We start from the raw sequence: 19,551 nt of genomic DNA on the forward strand, positions 1-19,551 counted from the left end.
CAAACTGCCAAGCCATGTCTTCCCTGGACCGGCATCAAGCATCCTAGGACCGGTTTCTGGCTATCAGCCGTCATCAGCCAGGATAGCTTGACTCCAGTGGCGTAGTGAGCACGGGTCCCACGTCTGGGAATACCCATCCCACTTAGGGCGAAAAGCGTTACAACAAACAATTGATGGACGGAATGCTGACAATGCAGACATTCTCCCCCAGTCAAGAGATCTGGGTTAAATCCATCGTTCTTTTGCCCACTACACCACCCCAGTTTAGACATGGCCATAGGCAAATCAGTCTTGACCCTGTGCCTGATGGGAACAGTCCAGCCCAAACTGCCAAGCCATGTCTTCCCTGGACCGGAATCAAGCATCCTAGGACCGGTTTCTGGCTATCAGCCGTCATCAGCCAGGATGGCTTGACTCCAGTGGCGTAGTGAGCACGGGTCCCACGTCTGGGAATACCCATCCCACTTAGGGCGAAAAGCGTTACAACAAACAATTGATGTACGGAATGCTGACAATGCAGACATTCTCCCCCAGTCAAGAGATCTGGGTTAAATCCATCGTTCTTTTGCCCACTACACCACCCCAGTTTAGACATGGCCATATGCAAATCAGTCTTGACCCTGTGCCTCATGGGAACAGTCCAGCCCAAACTGCCAAGCCATGTCTTCTCTGGACCGGAATCAAGCATCCTAGGACCGGTTTCTGGCTATCAGCCGTCATCAGCCAGGATAGCTTGACTCCAGTGGCGTAGTGAGCACGGGTCCCACGTCTGGGAATACCCATCCCACTTAGGGCGAAAAGCGTTACAACAAACAATTGATGGACGGAATGCTGACAATGCAGACATTCTCCCCCAGTCAAGAGATCTGGGTTAAATCCATCGTTCTTTTGCCCACTACACCACCCCAGTTTAGACATGGCCATATGCAAATCAGTCTTGACCCTGTGCCTCATGGGAACAGTCCAGCCCAAACTGCCAAGCCATGTCTTCCCTGGACCGGAATCAAGCATCCTAGGACCGGTTTCTGGCTATCAGCCGTCATCAGCCAGGATAGCTTGACTCCAGTGGCGTAGTGAGCACGGGTCCTACGTCTGGGAATACCCATCCCACTTAGGGCGAGAAGCGTTACAACAAACAATTGATGGACGGAATGCTGACAATGCAGACATTCTCCCCCAGTCAAGAGATCTGGGTTAAATCCATCGTTCTTTTGCCCACTACACCACCCCAGTTTAGACATGGCCATATGCAAATCAGTCTTGACCCTGTGCCTCATGGGAACAGTCCAGCCCAAAACTGCCAAGCCATGTCTTCCCTGGACAGGAATCAAGCATCCTAGGACCGGTTTCTGGCTATCAGCCGTCATCAGCCAGGATAGCTTGACTCCAGTGGCGTAGTGAGCACGGGTCCCACGTCTGGGAATACCCATCCCACTTAGGGCGAAAAGCGTTACAACAAACAATTGATGGACGGAATGCTGACAATGCAGACATTCTCCCCCAGTCAAGAGATCTGGGTTAAATCCATCGTTCTTTTGCCCACTACACCACCCCAGTTTAGACATGACCCTGTGCCTCATGGGAACAGTCCAGCCCAAACTGCCAAGCCATGTCTTCCCTGGACCGGAATCAAGCATCCTAGGACCGGTTTCTGGCTATCAGCCGTCATCAGCCAGGATAGCTTGACTCCAGTGGCGCAGTGAGCACGGGTCCCACGTCTGGGAATACCCATCCCACTTAGGGCGAAAGCGTTACAACAAACAATTGATGGACGGAATGCTGACAATGCAGACATTCTCCCCCAGTCAAGAGATCTGGGTTAAATCCATTGCTCTTTTGCCCACTACACCACCCCAGTTTAGACATGGCCATATGCAAATCAGTCTTGACCCTGTGCCTCATGGGAACAGTCCAGCCCAAACTGCCAAGCCATGTCTTCCCTGGACCGGAATCAAGCATCCTAGGACCGGTTTCTGGCTATCAGCCGTCATCAGCCAGGATAGCTTGACTCCAGTGGCGTAGTGAGCATGGGTCCCACGTCTGGGAATACCCATCCCACTTAGGGCGAAAAGCGTTACAACAAACAATTGATGAACAGAATGCTGACAATGCAGACATTCTCCCCCAGTCAAGAGATCTGGGTTAAATCCATCGTTCTTTTGCCCACTACACCACCCCAGTTTAGACATGGCCATATGCAAATCAGTCTTGACCCTGTGCCTCATGGGAACAGTCACGCCCAAACTGCCAAGCCATGTCTTCCCTGGACCGGAATCAAGCATCCTAGGACCGATTTCTGGCTATCAGCCGTCATCAGCCAGGATAGCTTGACTCCAGTGGCGTAGTGAGCACGGGTCCCACGTCTGGGAATACCCATCCCACTTAGGGCGAAAAGCGTTACAACAAACAATTGATGGACGGAATGCTGACAATGCAGACATTCTCCCCCAGTCAAGAGATCTGGGTTAAATCCATCGTTCTTTTGTCCACTACACCACCCCTGTTTAGACATGGCCATATGCAAATCAGTCTTGACCCTGTGCCTCATGGGAACAGTCCAGCCCAAACTGCAAAGCCATGTCTTCCCTGGACCGGAATCAAGCATCCTTGGACCGGTTTCTGGCTATCAGCCGTCATCAGCCAGGATAGCTTGACTCCAGTGGCGTAGTGAGCACGGGTCCCACGTCTGGGAATACCCATCCCACTTAGGGCGAAAAGCGTTACAACAAACAATTGATGGACGGAATGCTGACAATGCAGACATTCTCCCCCAGTCAAGAGATCTGGGTTAAATCCATCGTTCTTTTGCCCACTACACCACCCCAGTTTAGACATGGCCATAGGCAAATCAGTCTTGACCCTGTGCCTGATGGGAACAGTCCAGCCCAAACTGCCAAGCCATGTCTTCCCTGGACCGGAATCAAGCATCCTAGGACCGGTTTCTGGCTATCAGCCGTCATCAGCCAGGATGGCTTGACTCCAGTGGCGTAGTGAGCACGGGTCCCACGTCTGGGAATACCCATCCCACTTAGGGCGAAAAGCGTTACAACAAACAATTGATGTACGGAATGCTGACAATGCAGACATTCTCCCCCAGTCAAGAGATCTGGGTTAAATCCATCGTTCTTTTGCCCACTACACCACCCCAGTTTAGACATGGCCATATGCAAATCAGTCTTGACCCTGTGCCTCATGGGAACAGTCCAGCCCAAACTGCCAAGCCATGTCTTCTCTGGACCGGAATCAAGCATCCTAGGACCGGTTTCTGGCTATCAGCCGTCATCAGCCAGGATAGCTTGACTCCAGTGGCGTAGTGAGCACGGGTCCCACGTCTGGGAATACCCATCCCACTTAGGGCGAAAAGCGTTACAACAAACAATTGATGGACGGAATGCTGACAATGCAGACATTCTCCCCCAGTCAAGAGATCTGGGTTAAATCCATCGTTCTTTTGCCCACTACACCACCCCAGTTTAGACATGGCCATATGCAAATCAGTCTTGACCCTGTGCCTCATGGGAACAGTCCAGCCCAAACTGCCAAGCCATGTCTTCCCTGGACCGGAATCAAGCATCCTAGGACCGGTTTCTGGCTATCAGCCGTCATCAGCCAGGATAGCTTGACTCCAGTGGCGTAGTGAGCACGGGTCCTACGTCTGGGAATACCCATCCCACTTAGGGCGAAAAGCGTTACAACAAACAATTGATGGACGGAATGCTGACAATGCAGACATTCTCCCCCAGTCAAGAGATCTGGGTTAAATCCATCGTTCTTTTGCCCACTACACCACCCCAGTTTAGACATGGCCATATGCAAATCAGTCTTGACCCTGTGCCTCATGGGAACAGTCCAGCCCAAAACTGCCAAGCCATGTCTTCCCTGGACAGGAATCAAGCATCCTAGGACCGGTTTCTGGCTATCAGCCGTCATCAGCCAGGATAGCTTGACTCCAGTGGCGTAGTGAGCACGGGTCCCACGTCTGGGAATACCCATCCCACTTAGGGCGAAAAGCGTTACAACAAACAATTGATGGACGGAATGCTGACAATGCAGACATTCTCCCCCAGTCAAGAGATCTGGGTTAAATCCATCGTTCTTTTGCCCACTACACCACCCCAGTTTAGACATGACCCTGTGCCTCATGGGAACAGTCCAGCCCAAACTGCCAAGCCATGTCTTCCCTGGACCGGAATCAAGCATCCTAGGACCGGTTTCTGGCTATCAGCCGTCATCAGCCAGGATAGCTTGACTCCAGTGGCGCAGTGAGCACGGGTCCCACGTCTGGGAATACCCATCCCACTTAGGGCGAAAGCGTTACAACAAACAATTGATGGACGGAATGCTGACAATGCAGACATTCTCCCCCAGTCAAGAGATCTGGGTTAAATCCATTGCTCTTTTGCCCACTACACCACCCCAGTTTAGACATGGCCATATGCAAATCAGTCTTGACCCTGTGCCTCATGGGAACAGTCCAGCCCAAACTGCCAAGCCATGTCTTCCCTGGACCGGAATCAAGCATCCTAGGACCGGTTTCTGGCTATCAGCCGTCATCAGCCAGGATAGCTTGACTCCAGTGGCGTAGTGAGCATGGGTCCCACGTCTGGGAATACCCATCCCACTTAGGGCGAAAAGCGTTACAACAAACAATTGATGAACAGAATGCTGACAATGCAGACATTCTCCCCCAGTCAAGAGATCTGGGTTAAATCCATCGTTCTTTTGTCCACTACACCACCCCTGTTTAGACATGGCCATATGCAAATCAGTCTTGACCCTGTGCCTCATGGGAACAGTCCAGCCCAAACTGCAAAGCCATGTCTTCCCTGGACCGGAATCAAGCATCCTTGGACCGGTTTCTGGCTATCAGCCGTCATCAGCCAGGATAGCTTGACTCCAGTGGCGTAGTGAGCACGGGTCCCACGTCTGGGAATACCCATCCCACTTAGGGCGAAAAGCGTTACAACAAACAATTGATGGACGGAATGCTGACAATGCAGACATTCTCCCCCAGTCAAGAGATCTGGGTTAAATCCATCGTTCTTTTGCCCACTACACCACCCCAGTTTAGACATGGCCATAGGCAAATCAGTCTTGACCCTGTGCCTGATGGGAACAGTCCAGCCCAAACTGCCAAGCCATGTCTTCCCTGGACCGGAATCAAGCATCCTAGGACCGGTTTCTGGCTATCAGCCGTCATCAGCCAGGATGGCTTGACTCCAGTGGCGTAGTGAGCACGGGTCCCACGTCTGGGAATACCCATCCCACTTAGGGCGAAAAGCGTTACAACAAACAATTGATGTACGGAATGCTGACAATGCAGACATTCTCCCCCAGTCAAGAGATCTGGGTTAAATCCATCGTTCTTTTGCCCACTACACCACCCCAGTTTAGACATGGCCATATGCAAATCAGTCTTGACCCTGTGCCTCATGGGAACAGTCCAGCCCAAACTGCCAAGCCATGTCTTCTCTGGACCGGAATCAAGCATCCTAGGACCGGTTTCTGGCTATCAGCCGTCATCAGCCAGGATAGCTTGACTCCAGTGGCGTAGTGAGCACGGGTCCCACGTCTGGGAATACCCATCCCACTTAGGGCGAAAAGCGTTACAACAAACAATTGATGGACGGAATGCTGACAATGCAGACATTCTCCCCCAGTCAAGAGATCTGGGTTAAATCCATCGTTCTTTTGCCCACTACACCACCCCAGTTTAGACATGGCCATATGCAAATCAGTCTTGACCCTGTGCCTCATGGGAACAGTCCAGCCCAAACTGCCAAGCCATGTCTTCCCTGGACCGGAATCAAGCATCCTAGGACCGGTTTCTGGCTATCAGCCGTCATCAGCCAGGATAGCTTGACTCCAGTGGCGTAGTGAGCACGGGTCCTACGTCTGGGAATACCCATCCCACTTAGGGCGAAAAGCGTTACAACAAACAATTGATGGACGGAATGCTGACAATGCAGACATTCTCCCCCAGTCAAGAGATCTGGGTTAAATCCATCGTTCTTTTGCCCACTACACCACCCCAGTTTAGACATGGCCATATGCAAATCAGTCTTGACCCTGTGCCTCATGGGAACAGTCCAGCCCAAAACTGCCAAGCCATGTCTTCCCTGGACAGGAATCAAGCATCCTAGGACCGGTTTCTGGCTATCAGCCGTCATCAGCCAGGATAGCTTGACTCCAGTGGCGTAGTGAGCACGGGTCCCACGTCTGGGAATACCCATCCCACTTAGGGCGAAAAGCGTTACAACAAACAATTGATGGACGGAATGCTGACAATGCAGACATTCTCCCCCAGTCAAGAGATCTGGGTTAAATCCATCGTTCTTTTGCCCACTACACCACCCCAGTTTAGACATGACCCTGTGCCTCATGGGAACAGTCCAGCCCAAACTGCCAAGCCATGTCTTCCCTGGACCGGAATCAAGCATCCTAGGACCGGTTTCTGGCTATCAGCCGTCATCAGCCAGGATAGCTTGACTCCAGTGGCGCAGTGAGCACGGGTCCCACGTCTGGGAATACCCATCCCACTTAGGGCGAAAGCGTTACAACAAACAATTGATGGACGGAATGCTGACAATGCAGACATTCTCCCCCAGTCAAGAGATCTGGGTTAAATCCATTGCTCTTTTGCCCACTACACCACCCCAGTTTAGACATGGCCATATGCAAATCAGTCTTGACCCTGTGCCTCATGGGAACAGTCCAGCCCAAACTGCCAAGCCATGTCTTCCCTGGACCGGAATCAAGCATCCTAGGACCGGTTTCTGGCTATCAGCCGTCATCAGCCAGGATAGCTTGACTCCAGTGGCGTAGTGAGCATGGGTCCCACGTCTGGGAATACCCATCCCACTTAGGGCGAAAAGCGTTACAACAAACAATTGATGAACAGAATGCTGACAATGCAGACATTCTCCCCCAGTCAAGAGATCTGGGTTAAATCCATCGTTCTTTTGCCCACTACACCACCCCAGTTTAGACATGGCCATATGCAAATCAGTCTTGACCCTGTGCCTCATGGGAACAGTCAAGCCCAAACTGCCAAGCCATGTCTTCCCTGGACCGGAATCAAGCATCCTAGGACCGATTTCTGGCTATCAGCCGTCATCAGCCAGGATAGCTTGACTCCAGTGGCGTAGTGAGCACGGGTCCCACGTCTGGGAATACCCATCCCACTTAGGGCGAAAAGCGTTACAACAAACAATTGATGGACGGAATGCTGACAATGCAGACATTCTCCCCCAGTCAAGAGATCTGGGTTAAATCCATCGTTCTTTTGCCCACTACACCACCCCAGTTTAGACATGGCCATATGCAAATCAGTCTTGACCCTGTGCCTCATGGGAACAGTCCAGCCTAAACTGCCAAGCCATGTCTTCCCTGGACCGGAATCAAGCATCCTAGGACCGGTTTCTGGCTATCAGCCGTCATCAGCCAGGATAGCTTGACTCCAGTGGCGTAGTGAGCACGGGTCCCACGTCTGGGAATACCCATCCCACTTAGGGCGAAAAGCGTTACAACAAACAATTGATGGACGAAATGCTGACAATGCAGACATTCTCCCCCAGTCAAGAGATCTGGGTTAAATCCATCGTTCTTTTGCCCACTACACCACCCCAGTTTAGACATGGCCATATGCAAATCAGTCTTGACCCTGTGCCTCATGGGAACAGTCCAGCCCAAACTGCCAAGCCATGTCTTCTCTGGACCGGAATCAAGCATCCTAGGACCGGTTTCTGGCTATCAGCCGTCATCAGCCAGGATAGCTTGACTCCAGTGGCGTAGTGAGCACGGGTCCCACGTCTGGGAATACCCATCCCACTTAGGGCGAAAAGCGTTACAACAAACAATTGATGGACGGAATGCTGACAATGCAGACATTCTCCCCCAGTCAAGAGATCTGGGTTAAATCCATCGTTCTTTTGCCCACTACACCACCCCAGTTTAGACATGGCCATATGCAAATCAGTCTTGACCCTGTGCCTCATGAGAACAGTCCAGCCTAAACTGCCAAGCCATGTCTTCCCTGGACCGGAATCAAGCATCCTAGGACCGGTTTCTGGCTATCAGCCGTCATCAGCCAGGATAGCTTGACTCCAGTGGCGTAGTGAGCACGGGTCCCACGTCTGGGAATACCCATCCCACTTAGGGCGAAAAGCGTTACAACAAACAATTGATGGACGGAATGCTGACAATGCAGACATTCTCCCCCAGTCAAGAGATCTGGGTTAAATCCATCGTTCTTTTGCCCACTACACCACCCCAGTTTAGACATGGCCATATGCAAATCAGTCTTGACCCTGTGCCTCATGGGAACAGTCCAGCCCAAACTGCCAAGCCATGTCTTCCCTGGACCGGAATCAAGCAACCTAGGACCGGTTTCTGGCTATCAGCCGTCATCAGCCAGGATAGCTTGACTCCAGTGGCGTAGTGAGCACGGGTCCCACGTCTGGGAATACCCATCCCACTTAGGGCGAAAAGCGTTACAACAAACAATTGATGGACGGAATGCTGACAATGCAGACATTCTCCCCCAGTCAAGAGATCTGGGTTAAATCCATTGTTCTTTTGCCCACTACACCACCCCAGTTTAGACATGGCCATATGCAAATCAGTCTTGACCCTGTGCCTCATGGGAACAGTCCAGCCCAAACTGCCAAGCCATGTCTTCCCTGGACCGGCATCAAGCATCCTAGGACCGGTTTCTGGCTATCAGCCGTCATCAGCCAGGATAGCTTGACTCCAGTGGCGTAGTGAGCACGGGTCCCACGTCTGGGAATACCCATTCCACTTAGGGCGAAAAGCGTTACAACAAACAATTGATGGACGGAATGCTGACAATGCAGACATTCTCCCCCAGTCAAGAGATCTGGGTTAAATCCATCGTTCTTTTGCCCACTACACCACCCCAGTTTAGACATGGCCATAGGCAAATCAGTCTTGACCCTGTGCCTGATGGGAACAGTCCAGCCCAAACTGCCAAGCCATGTCTTCCCTGGACCGGAATCAAGCATCCTAGGACCGGTTTCTGGCTATCAGCCGTCATCAGCCAGGATGGCTTGACTCCAGTGGCGTAGTGAGCACGGGTCCCACGTCTGGGAATACCCATCCCACTTAGGGCGAAAAGCGTTACAACAAACAATTGATGTACGGAATGCTGACAATGCAGACATTCTCCCCCAGTCAAGAGATCTGGGTTAAATCCATCGTTCTTTTGCCCACTACACCACCCCAGTTTAGACATGGCCATATGCAAATCAGTCTTGACCCTGTGCCTCATGGGAACAGTCCAGCCCAAACTGCCAAGCCATGTCTTCTCTGGACCGGAATCAAGCATCCTAGGACCGGTTTCTGGCTATCAGCCGTCATCAGCCAGGATAGCTTGACTCCAGTGGCGTAGTGAGCACGGGTCCCACGTCTGGGAATACCCATCCCACTTAGGGCGAAAAGCGTTACAACAAACAATTGATGGACGGAATGCTGACAATGCAGACATTCTCCCCCAGTCAAGAGATCTGGGTTAAATCCATCGTTCTTTTGCCCACTACACCACCCCAGTTTAGACATGGCCATATGCAAATCAGTCTTGACCCTGTGCCTCATGGGAACAGTCCAGCCCAAACTGCCAAGCCATGTCTTCCCTGGACCGGAATCAAGCATCCTAGGACCGGTTTCTGGCTATCAGCCGTCATCAGCCAGGATAGCTTGACTCCAGTGGCGTAGTGAGCACGGGTCCTACGTCTGGGAATACCCATCCCACTTAGGGCGAAAAGCGTTACAACAAACAATTGATGGACGGAATGCTGACAATGCAGATATTCTCCCCCAGTCAAGAGATCTGGGTTAAATCCATCGTTCTTTTGCCCACTACACCACCCCAGTTTAGACATGGCCATATGCAAATCAGTCTTGACCCTGTGCCTCATGGGAACAGTCCAGCCCAAAACTGCCAAGCCATGTCTTCCCTGGACAGGAATCAAGCATCCTAGGACCGGTTTCTGGCTATCAGCCGTCATCAGCCAGGATAGCTTGACTCCAGTGGCGTAGTGAGCACGGGTCCCACGTCTGGGAATACCCATCCCACTTAGGGCGAAAAGCGTTACAACAAACAATTGATGGACGGAATGCTGACAATGCAGACATTCTCCCCCAGTCAAGAGATCTGGGTTAAATCCATCGTTCTTTTGCCCACTACACCACCCCAGTTTAGACATGACCCTGTGCCTCATGGGAACAGTCCAGCCCAAACTGCCAAGCCATGTCTTCCCTGGACCGGAATCAAGCATCCTAGGACCGGTTTCTGGCTATCAGCCGTCATCAGCCAGGATAGCTTGACTCCAGTGGCGCAGTGAGCACGGGTCCCACGTCTGGGAATACCCATCCCACTTAGGGCGAAAGCGTTACAACAAACAATTGATGGACGGAATGCTGACAATGCAGACATTCTCCCCCAGTCAAGAGATCTGGGTTAAATCCATTGCTCTTTTGCCCACTACACCACCCCAGTTTAGACATGGCCATATGCAAATCAGTCTTGACCCTGTGCCTCATGGGAACAGTCCAGCCCAAACTGCCAAGCCATGTCTTCCCTGGACCGGAATCAAGCATCCTAGGACCGGTTTCTGGCTATCAGCCGTCATCAGCCAGGATAGCTTGACTCCAGTGGCGTAGTGAGCATGGGTCCCACGTCTGGGAATACCCATCCCACTTAGGGCGAAAAGCGTTACAACAAACAATTGATGAACAGAATGCTGACAATGCAGACATTCTCCCCCAGTCAAGAGATCTGGGTTAAATCCATCGTTCTTTTGCCCACTACACCACCCCAGTTTAGACATGGCCATATGCAAATCAGTCTTGACCCTGTGCCTCATGGGAACAGTCAAGCCCAAACTGCCAAGCCATGTCTTCCCTGGACCGGAATCAAGCATCCTAGGACCGATTTCTGGCTATCAGCCGTCATCAGCCAGGATAGCTTGACTCCAGTGGCGTAGTGAGCACGGGTCCCACGTCTGGGAATACCCATCCCACTTAGGGCGAAAAGCGTTACAACAAACAATTGATGGACGGAATGCTGACAATGCAGACATTCTCCCCCAGTCAAGAGATCTGGGTTAAATCCATCGTTCTTTTGTCCACTACACCACCCCTGTTTAGACATGGCCATATGCAAATCAGTCTTGACCCTGTGCCTCATGGGAACAGTCCAGCCCAAACTGCAAAGCCATGTCTTCCCTGGACCGGAATCAAGCATCCTTGGACCGGTTTCTGGCTATCAGCCGTCATCAGCCAGGATAGCTTGACTCCAGTGGCGTAGTGAGCACGGGTCCCACGTCTGGGAATACCCATCCCACTTAGGGCGAAAAGCGTTACAACAAACAATTGATGGACGGAATGCTGACAATGCAGACATTCTCCCCCAGTCAAGAGATCTGGGTTAAATCCATCGTTCTTTTGCCCACTACACCACCCCAGTTTAGACATGGCCATATGCAAATCAGTCTTGACCCTGTGCCTCATGGGAACAGTCCAGCCCAAACTGCCAAGCCATGTCTTCCCTGGACCGGAATCAAGCATCCTAGGACCGGTTTCTGGCCATCAGCCGTCATCAGGGAAGACATGGCTTGGCAGTTCGGAATGGACTGTTCCCATGAGGCACAGGGTCAAGACTGATTTGCATATGGCCATGTCTAAACTGGGGTGGTGTAGTGGGCAAAAGAACAATGGATTTAACCCAGATCTCTTGACTGGGGGAGAATGTCTGCATTGTCAGCATTCCGTCCATCATTTGTTTGTTGTAACGCTTTTCGCCCTAAGTGGGATGGGTCTTCCCAGACGTGGGACCCGTGCTCACTACGCCACTGGAGTCAAGCTATCCTGGCTGATGATGGCTGATAGCCAGAAACCGGTCCTAGGATGCTTGATTCCGGTCCAGGGAAGACATGGCTTGGCAGTTCGGAATGGACTGTTCCCATGAGGCACAGGGTCAAGACTGATTTGCATATGGCCATGTCTAAACTGGGGTGGTGTAGTGGGCAAAAGAACGATGGATTTAACCCAGATCTCTTGACTGGGGGAGAATGTCTGCATTGTCAACATTCCGTCCATCATTTGTTTGTTGTAACGCTTTTCGCCCTAAGTGGGATGGGTATTCCCAGACGTGGGACCCGTGCTCACTACGCCACTGGAGTCAAGTTATCCTGGCTGATGACGGCTGATAGCCAGAAACCGGTCCTAGGATGCATGATTCCGGTCCAGGGAAGACATGGCTTGGCAGTTCGGAATGGACTGTTCCCATGAGGCACAGGGTCAAGACTGATTTGCATGTGGCCATGTCTAAACTGGGGTGGTGTAGTGGGCAAAAAAACTATGGATTTAACCCAGATCTCTTGACTGGGAGTAAATGTCTGCATTGTCAGCATTCCATCCATCATTTGTTTGTTGTAACGCTTTTCGCCCTAAGTGGGATGGGTATTCCCAGACGTGGGACCCGTGCTCACTACGCCACTGGAGTCAAGCTATCCTGGCTGATGACGGCTGATAGCCAGAAACCGGTCCTAGGATGCTTGATGCCGGTCCAGGGAAGACATGGCCTGGCAGTTCGGAATGGACTGTTCCCATGAGGCACAGGGTCAAGACTGATTTGCATATGGCCATGTCTAAACTGGGGTGGTGTAGTGGGCAAAAGAACGATGGATTTAACCCAGATCTCCTGACTGGGGGAGAATGTCTGCATTGTCAGCATTCCGTCCATCATTTGTTTGTTGTAACGCTTTTCGCCCTAAGTGGGATGGGTATTCCCAGACGTGGGACCCGTGCTCACTACGCCACTGGAGTCAAGCTATCCTGGCTGATGACGGCTGATAGCCAGAAACCGGTCCTAGGATGCTTGATTCCGGTCCAGGGAAGACATGGCTTGGCAGTTCGGAATGGACTGTTCCCATGAGGCACAGGGTCAAGACTGATTTGCATATGGCCATGTCTAAACTGGGGTGGTGTAGTGGGCAAAAGAACGATGGATTTAACCCAGATCTCTTGACTGGGGGAGAATGTCTGCATTGTCAGCATTCCGTCCATCATTTGTTTGTTGTAACGCTTTTCGCCCTAAGTGGGATGGGTATTCCCAGACGTGGGACCCCTGCTCACTACGCCACTGGAGTCAAGCTATCCTGGCTGATGACGGCTGATAGCCAGAAACCGGTCCTAGGATGCTTGATTCCGGTCCAGGGAAGACATGGCTTGGCAGTTCGGAATGGACTGTTCCCATGAGGCACAGGGTCAAGACTGATTTGCATATGGCCATGTCTAAACTGGGGTGGTGTAGTGGGCAAAAGAACGATGGATTTAACCCAGATCTCTTGACTGGGGGAGAATGTCTGCATTGTCAGCATTCCGTCCATCATTTGTTTGTTGTAACGCTTTTCGCCCTAAGTGGGATGGGTATTCCCAGACGTGGGACCCGTGCTCACTACGCCACTGGAGTCAAGCTATCCTGGCTGATGACGGCTGATAGCCAGAAACCGGTCCTAGGATGCTTGATTCTGGTCCAGGGAAGACATGGCTTGGCAGTTCGGAATGGACTGTTCCCATGAGGCACAGGGTCAAGACTGATTTGCATATGGCCATGTCTAAACTGGGGTTGTGTAGTGGGCAAAAGAACGATGGATTTAACCCAGATCTCTTGACTGGGGGAGAATGTCTGCATTGTCAACATTCCGTCCATCATTTGTTTGTTGTAACGCTTTTCGCCCTAAGTGGGATGGGTATTCCCAGACGTGGAACCCGTGCTCACTACGCCACTGGAGTCAAGCTATCCTGGCTGATGACGGCTGATAGCCAGAAACCGGTCCTAGGATGCATGATTCCGGTCCAGGGAAGACATGGCTTGGCAGTTCGGAATGGACTGTTCCCATGAGGCACAGGGTCAAGACTGATTTGCATATGGCCATGTCTAAACTGGGGTGGTGTAGTGGGCAAAAAAACTATGGATTTAACCCAGATCTCTTGACTGGGAGTGAATGTCTGCATTGTCAGCATTCCATCCATCATTTGTTTGTTGTAACGCTTTTCGCCCTAAGTGGGATGGGTATTCCCAGACGTGGGACCCGTGCTCACTACGCCACTGGAGTCAAGCTATCCTGGCTGATGACGGCTGATAGCCAGAAACCGGTCCTAGGATGCTTGATGCCGGTCCAGGGAAGACATGGCTTGGCAGTTCGGAATGGACTGTTCCCATGAGGCACAGGGTCAAGACTGATTTGCATATGGCCATGTCTAAACTGGGGTGGTGTAGTGGGCAAAAGAACGATGGATTTAACCCAGATCTCCTGACTGGGGGAGAATGTCTGCATTGTCAGCATTCCGTCCATCATTTGTTTGTTGTAACGCTTTTCGCCCTAAGTGGGATGGGTATTCCCAGACGTGGGACCCGTGCTCACTACGCCACTGGAGTCAAGCTATCCTGGCTGATGACGGCTGATAGCCAGAAACCGGTCCTAGGATGCTTGATTCCGGTCCAGGGAAGACATGGCTTGGCAGTTCGGAATGGACTGTTCCCATGAGGCACAGGGTCAAGACTGATTTGCATATGGCCATGTCTAAACTGGGGTGGTGTAGTGGGCAAAAGAACGATGGATTTAACCCAGATCTCTTGACTGGGGGAGAATGTCTGCATTGTCAGCATTCCGTCCATCATTTGTTTGTTGTAACGCTTTTTGCCCTAAGTGGGATGGGTATTCCCAGACGTGGGACCCGTGCTCACTACGCCACTGGAGTCAAGCTATCCTGGCTGATGACGGCTGATAGCCAGAAACCGGTCCTAGGATGCTTGATTCCGGTCCAGGGAAGACATGGCTTGGCAGTTCGGAATGGACTGTTCCCATGAGGCACAGGGTCAAGACTGATTTGCATATGGCCATGTCTAAACTGGGGTGGTGTAGTGGGCAAAAGAACGATGGATTTAACCCAGATCTCTTGACTGGGGGAGAATGTCTGCATTGTCAGCATTCCGTCCATCATTTGTTTGTTGTAACGCTTTTCGCCCTAAGTGGGATGGGTATTCCCAGACGTGGGACCCGTGCTCACTACGCCACTGGAGTCAAGCTATCCTGGCTGATGACGGCTGATAGCCAGAAACCGGTCCTAGGATGCTTGATTCTGGTCCAGGGAAGACATGGCTTGGCAGTTCGGAATGGACTGTTCCCAGGAGGCACAGGGTCAAGACTGATTTGCATATGGCCATGTCTAAACTGGGGTGGTGTAGTGGGCAAAAGAACGATGGATTTAACCCAGATCTCTTGACTGGGGGAGAATGTCTGCATTGTCAGCATTCCGTCCATCATTTGTTTGTTGTAACGCTTTTTGCCCTAAGTGGGATGGGTATTCCCAGACGTGGGACCCGTGCTCACTACGCCACTGGAGTCAAGCTATCCTGGCTGATGACGGCTGATAGCCAGAAACCGGTCCTAGGATGCTTGATTCCGGTCCAGGGAAGACATGGCTTGGCAGTTCGGAATGGACTGTTCCCATGAGGCACAGGGTCAAGACTGATTTGCATATGGCCATGTCTAAACTGGGGTGGTGTAGTGGGCAAAAGAACGATGGATTTAACCCAGATCTCTTGACTGGGGGAGAATGTCTGCATTGTCAGCATTCCGTCTATCATTTGTTTGTTGTAACGCTTTTCGCCCTAAGTGTGTGGGTATTCCCAGACGTGGGACCCGTGCTCACTACGCCACTGGAGTCAAGCTATCCTGGCTGATGACGGCTGATAGCCAGAAACCGGTCCTAGGATGCTTGGTCCAGGGAAGACATGGCTTGGCAGTTCGGAATGGACTGTTCCCATGAGGCACAGGGTCAAGACTGATTTGCATATGGCCATGTCTAAACTGGGATGGTGTAGTGGGCAAAAGAACGATGGATTTAACCCAGATCTCTTGACTGGGGGAGAATGTCTGCATTGTCAGCATTCCGTCCATCATTTGTTTGTTGTGGCTATGAGGTCAGCAGTTTTCTCAGGGCAAGGAGATATTTTAGTCCTAGATAAAGTACCTTGTGCTTTGCCCATGGGAAAGGGAACTGGTTTTCCAGATAAAGCCTGTCATGTTGGAGTACTATGAGATTGAAATTCTGTGATTTCTGGATGTTTGCCTTAAAGCCAGAGATGGTGTTGAATAGCACAAGCTCATGCAGGAGGGGAGGCAGGAGGTAAAGGGTTGGGTGAGTGCCACCATGATATTGCTAGCATATAATGGTATTTTCTTTTCTTGGTGGGTGATGGTCATGCCCTTGATCTGGTTATTTCCCTGGATCTGTTCTGAAGGCTCCATGTACAGCGTAAACAGAAAGTGGAGAAAGAGGGCAGCCTTGACGGGTGCCTGTAGATATCACAAAGGCCTGCAAGGTAAGGCTGTTAACTCTCACTTTAGCTGCAGGTCCAGTATAGTTGCATATCACCCATTTTTTAAAGTGAGCTCTGAAGCCCACTGTGCTGTGGATATGCCAGAGAAAGGACCAGTGTACCCAGCCAAACGTTTATTCAGCATCAATAGAAATTAGATACGCAGGCATATAGGAGCAGATTGCCTTATCTATAAGATGCAAAACCGGCCTAGTCTGAGTCTATAGGGTCCTTCATTTTATCAGTTAAGGCGGGCGGCCAGGATGCCTGTGAAGAGTTTAGTGTACACATTGAGCAGGGAGATGGGGCTGTACTAGGGGCATTTCATGGAATCCTTCCCAGGTGTAGGTACAACAGTGATCACCGCTTCCTTCACAGAGTCATTGAAGGTACCCGTGTCCCCAAAGGACTTGTTTGAGTGAGCTGTACCTGGAATTTAGTGGCTATCTCAATCACCACTGCCTCTCTCTTGCTGGTCCAGAAGAAAAGTATTGCCTATCAAACCCATAATATTGCAGCTGCTCTAGTCCTTCCTTAGAAAGTGAACCTCCTACAGAAGGCACATATCGCATTCAGAGTCTTGGAGCAGAGACAGGAGTGCAATGCATGTAGTTATTGCGTTAAGGGACTATACATACTGTCATATTGGAGTTTGGTATAGTAGCCAGCCAGAAATCATCCTTGTTGGGGCCGCTCTGCCATCCCGTTGCTTAGTATAAGGATGGGGTATCTGCGCACAAGGCCCGCTGTTGTAAGAAGCATCACCAATGTGCAGTCAGAGACCCTGGTCCCATGCTGTATGTCAGATAGAGGGGGCCCAAGTTTGAATATCGAGATTGTCAATCTTAGTCACATGTGTGAGGAGCATCTTGTAGCTGAAGTTGGCGGAGTAGTGCTGAGAGTTTCAGCGGCTTTCTTCAGCTGTTGGCCTGCGCAAACTTCTTGTGAAGGTACCGCATTCTCACTTTCCACTGGTGTCTTGTGTTGGATACCCCCGAGGTCGGGTAGGTGGGGATTCCCTACTCAGTAGGGTTGTTCGGGCCCAGGATATTTCTGTGGTGTGGACCGAGCATGTTTCATTGTCCCATACAAAGGTCAGGAGAAATGGGTGGCCCCATTTGTGTTTGATCCCTTTGTCACAGAAGAGGGTAGAGGCAGGATTGAGTAATCAGCGTTGCTGGAGCATTATCAGTGATAGGTCTAGGATATAGCCAGAGTTTCACACCTTTGAAAAAGATTGATCATGTGCCGCTGCCATGATAGCTTCCTTCTGCATGTAGTGGTGGACTCAAGTGAGGCTGTCGTCTTGTGAGGTGCCAGTTGTAGAGGGCCACCACCCTGCTATGTAGGTGCAATTGACTACAATCTTTTTTTCTTTCCAGTTCTGCTGGTATATGGCAGAAAAGATGGGTGGCATAACCTTCTAGGTCGCCTGAGTCTGCCAATAGGGGGACACCCCTGATCATGATGTTTGAGGAATGTGAACGATTTTCCAGGTCTTCCAGGTGAATATATAGTTTCGTGTTATAGTTCCTGTAGTTCGTGTCAATAGTGATCAAGCTCTTCTTCTATGGAGTCACTATTGTTCTCTAAGGTGGCCAACCGGTGACCTATCTCTGCGAGATCTTTTTTAACTTCTTAGATGTGGGTGGTGATGTCTCCATGAAGTGATTCAATATCATCTCTGACTTTACTAAACTGGGATTCCATAAATACGCGGGTGATATGGGTATCTGATTCCGCATTTTCCGACCCTGGGGTGTGGGCCTACCAATAAAATGGCTTTAGCTTTTGTTTATTTAGTTAATATCTGTTTAAAAAAAATATATATATATTCTGGCCAGACTGCTGCAGACATCCCACCCGTGATACACCCATATCTCATCCTATATTCGTATTTCCAAGCTAGTCTCTTTTTGCGGACAGGCATGCAAAAGTGCAATGACACATCCACAAATATGCATCAGGTGCATGAATGCGAATAGAAATGAGCAATGGCAAAGCAAATTGGTGTGGATTTGTTTTTACGAAGGCATGACCTTTTCTCTTTCCCATTATTTGTTAAAGTATACACATTCATACTAAATCACGCCATACACATGAACTTCCAGGCAAGTAAAATCACACCAGTCACGTGCATCCGGGATTGTTTTTATACAACATTCAAGAGTATATGAAAAAATAAGTAACACTGATAGCTTGTTAAACTTACCTTTCTAATGCGTTGTCCATATGCTGTTGTTGAATGGCCTGAAAAAAATTGATGAAACAGGTTCAAGCATGTGTTCTTATTGTCTTTCAACATGTAGCTATCATTTATTATGTTTCAATACGCAAGAATACTTTAGATCATCAGCATTTTAATTTTGGATTCATGCCTACCTTTTGGTGTTTACAGTCTATTTAAAACAATGCTCTCTATTGAGGTGGGCTTAACACAGCCCTCTCATTCCTATTATTCGTACTCAACACGGACTTAAAAATGTAGATGGTCACAGAGGCAGTGACATTTTTTGGGTACTATGTAAACAGGAGAACCAGCATTTAATGCCTGTAGTTTGCTCCTATGTTCAAGAGATTCACGTATTTAGCATGCCGAGTGAGGCTGACCTATGAAGAAAAGCAATATAGTTCAAAAGTGTTGAATATTCCTTTCACTGTATGTTTAAGTGATGCAATTGGACCGGACATCAGGTGGACACCTTGCCAATCTTCAAGTTCTAAGTATGTGTGTTCCCGATTACAGAATGTGCAACTCAACACTTCCTAAACTGCCCTTCATGGCATGGTAGGGTGTATCCTGCCACCGGCAATTCTGTATTTGATTGACTCCTTGAACAGGAAATCATGGATGGGGAGAAAGCAGTTTCCGCCTCCACGCGCATTCTTTTATGTCCCAGAAATCGGATGCATATGAACGACAGAATGCCTACTGGCCAGGGGCGGCTGGTGACATTTGAAGGTGGTGTGGCGTGGAGGTCCGAGTTGACTGCCCGGTGGTGGGAGGGGGAGGGGGGCTCGGGAGGGTTCAACTGACTTCTGCCAAACAGAAACAATGCCTGATGCCTCCTTTCCGCAGCCAAAGCTCAACTCCACCTGCGCACAAATCTATAAATTAAACCACCCAAGCCACATTCGGAAAT

Source organism: Triturus cristatus, chromosome 2_2, assembly GCF_964204655.1.
Source record: "Triturus cristatus chromosome 2_2, aTriCri1.1, whole genome shotgun sequence".
NCBI classification, from domain to species: Eukaryota; Metazoa; Chordata; class Amphibia; order Caudata; family Salamandridae; genus Triturus; species Triturus cristatus.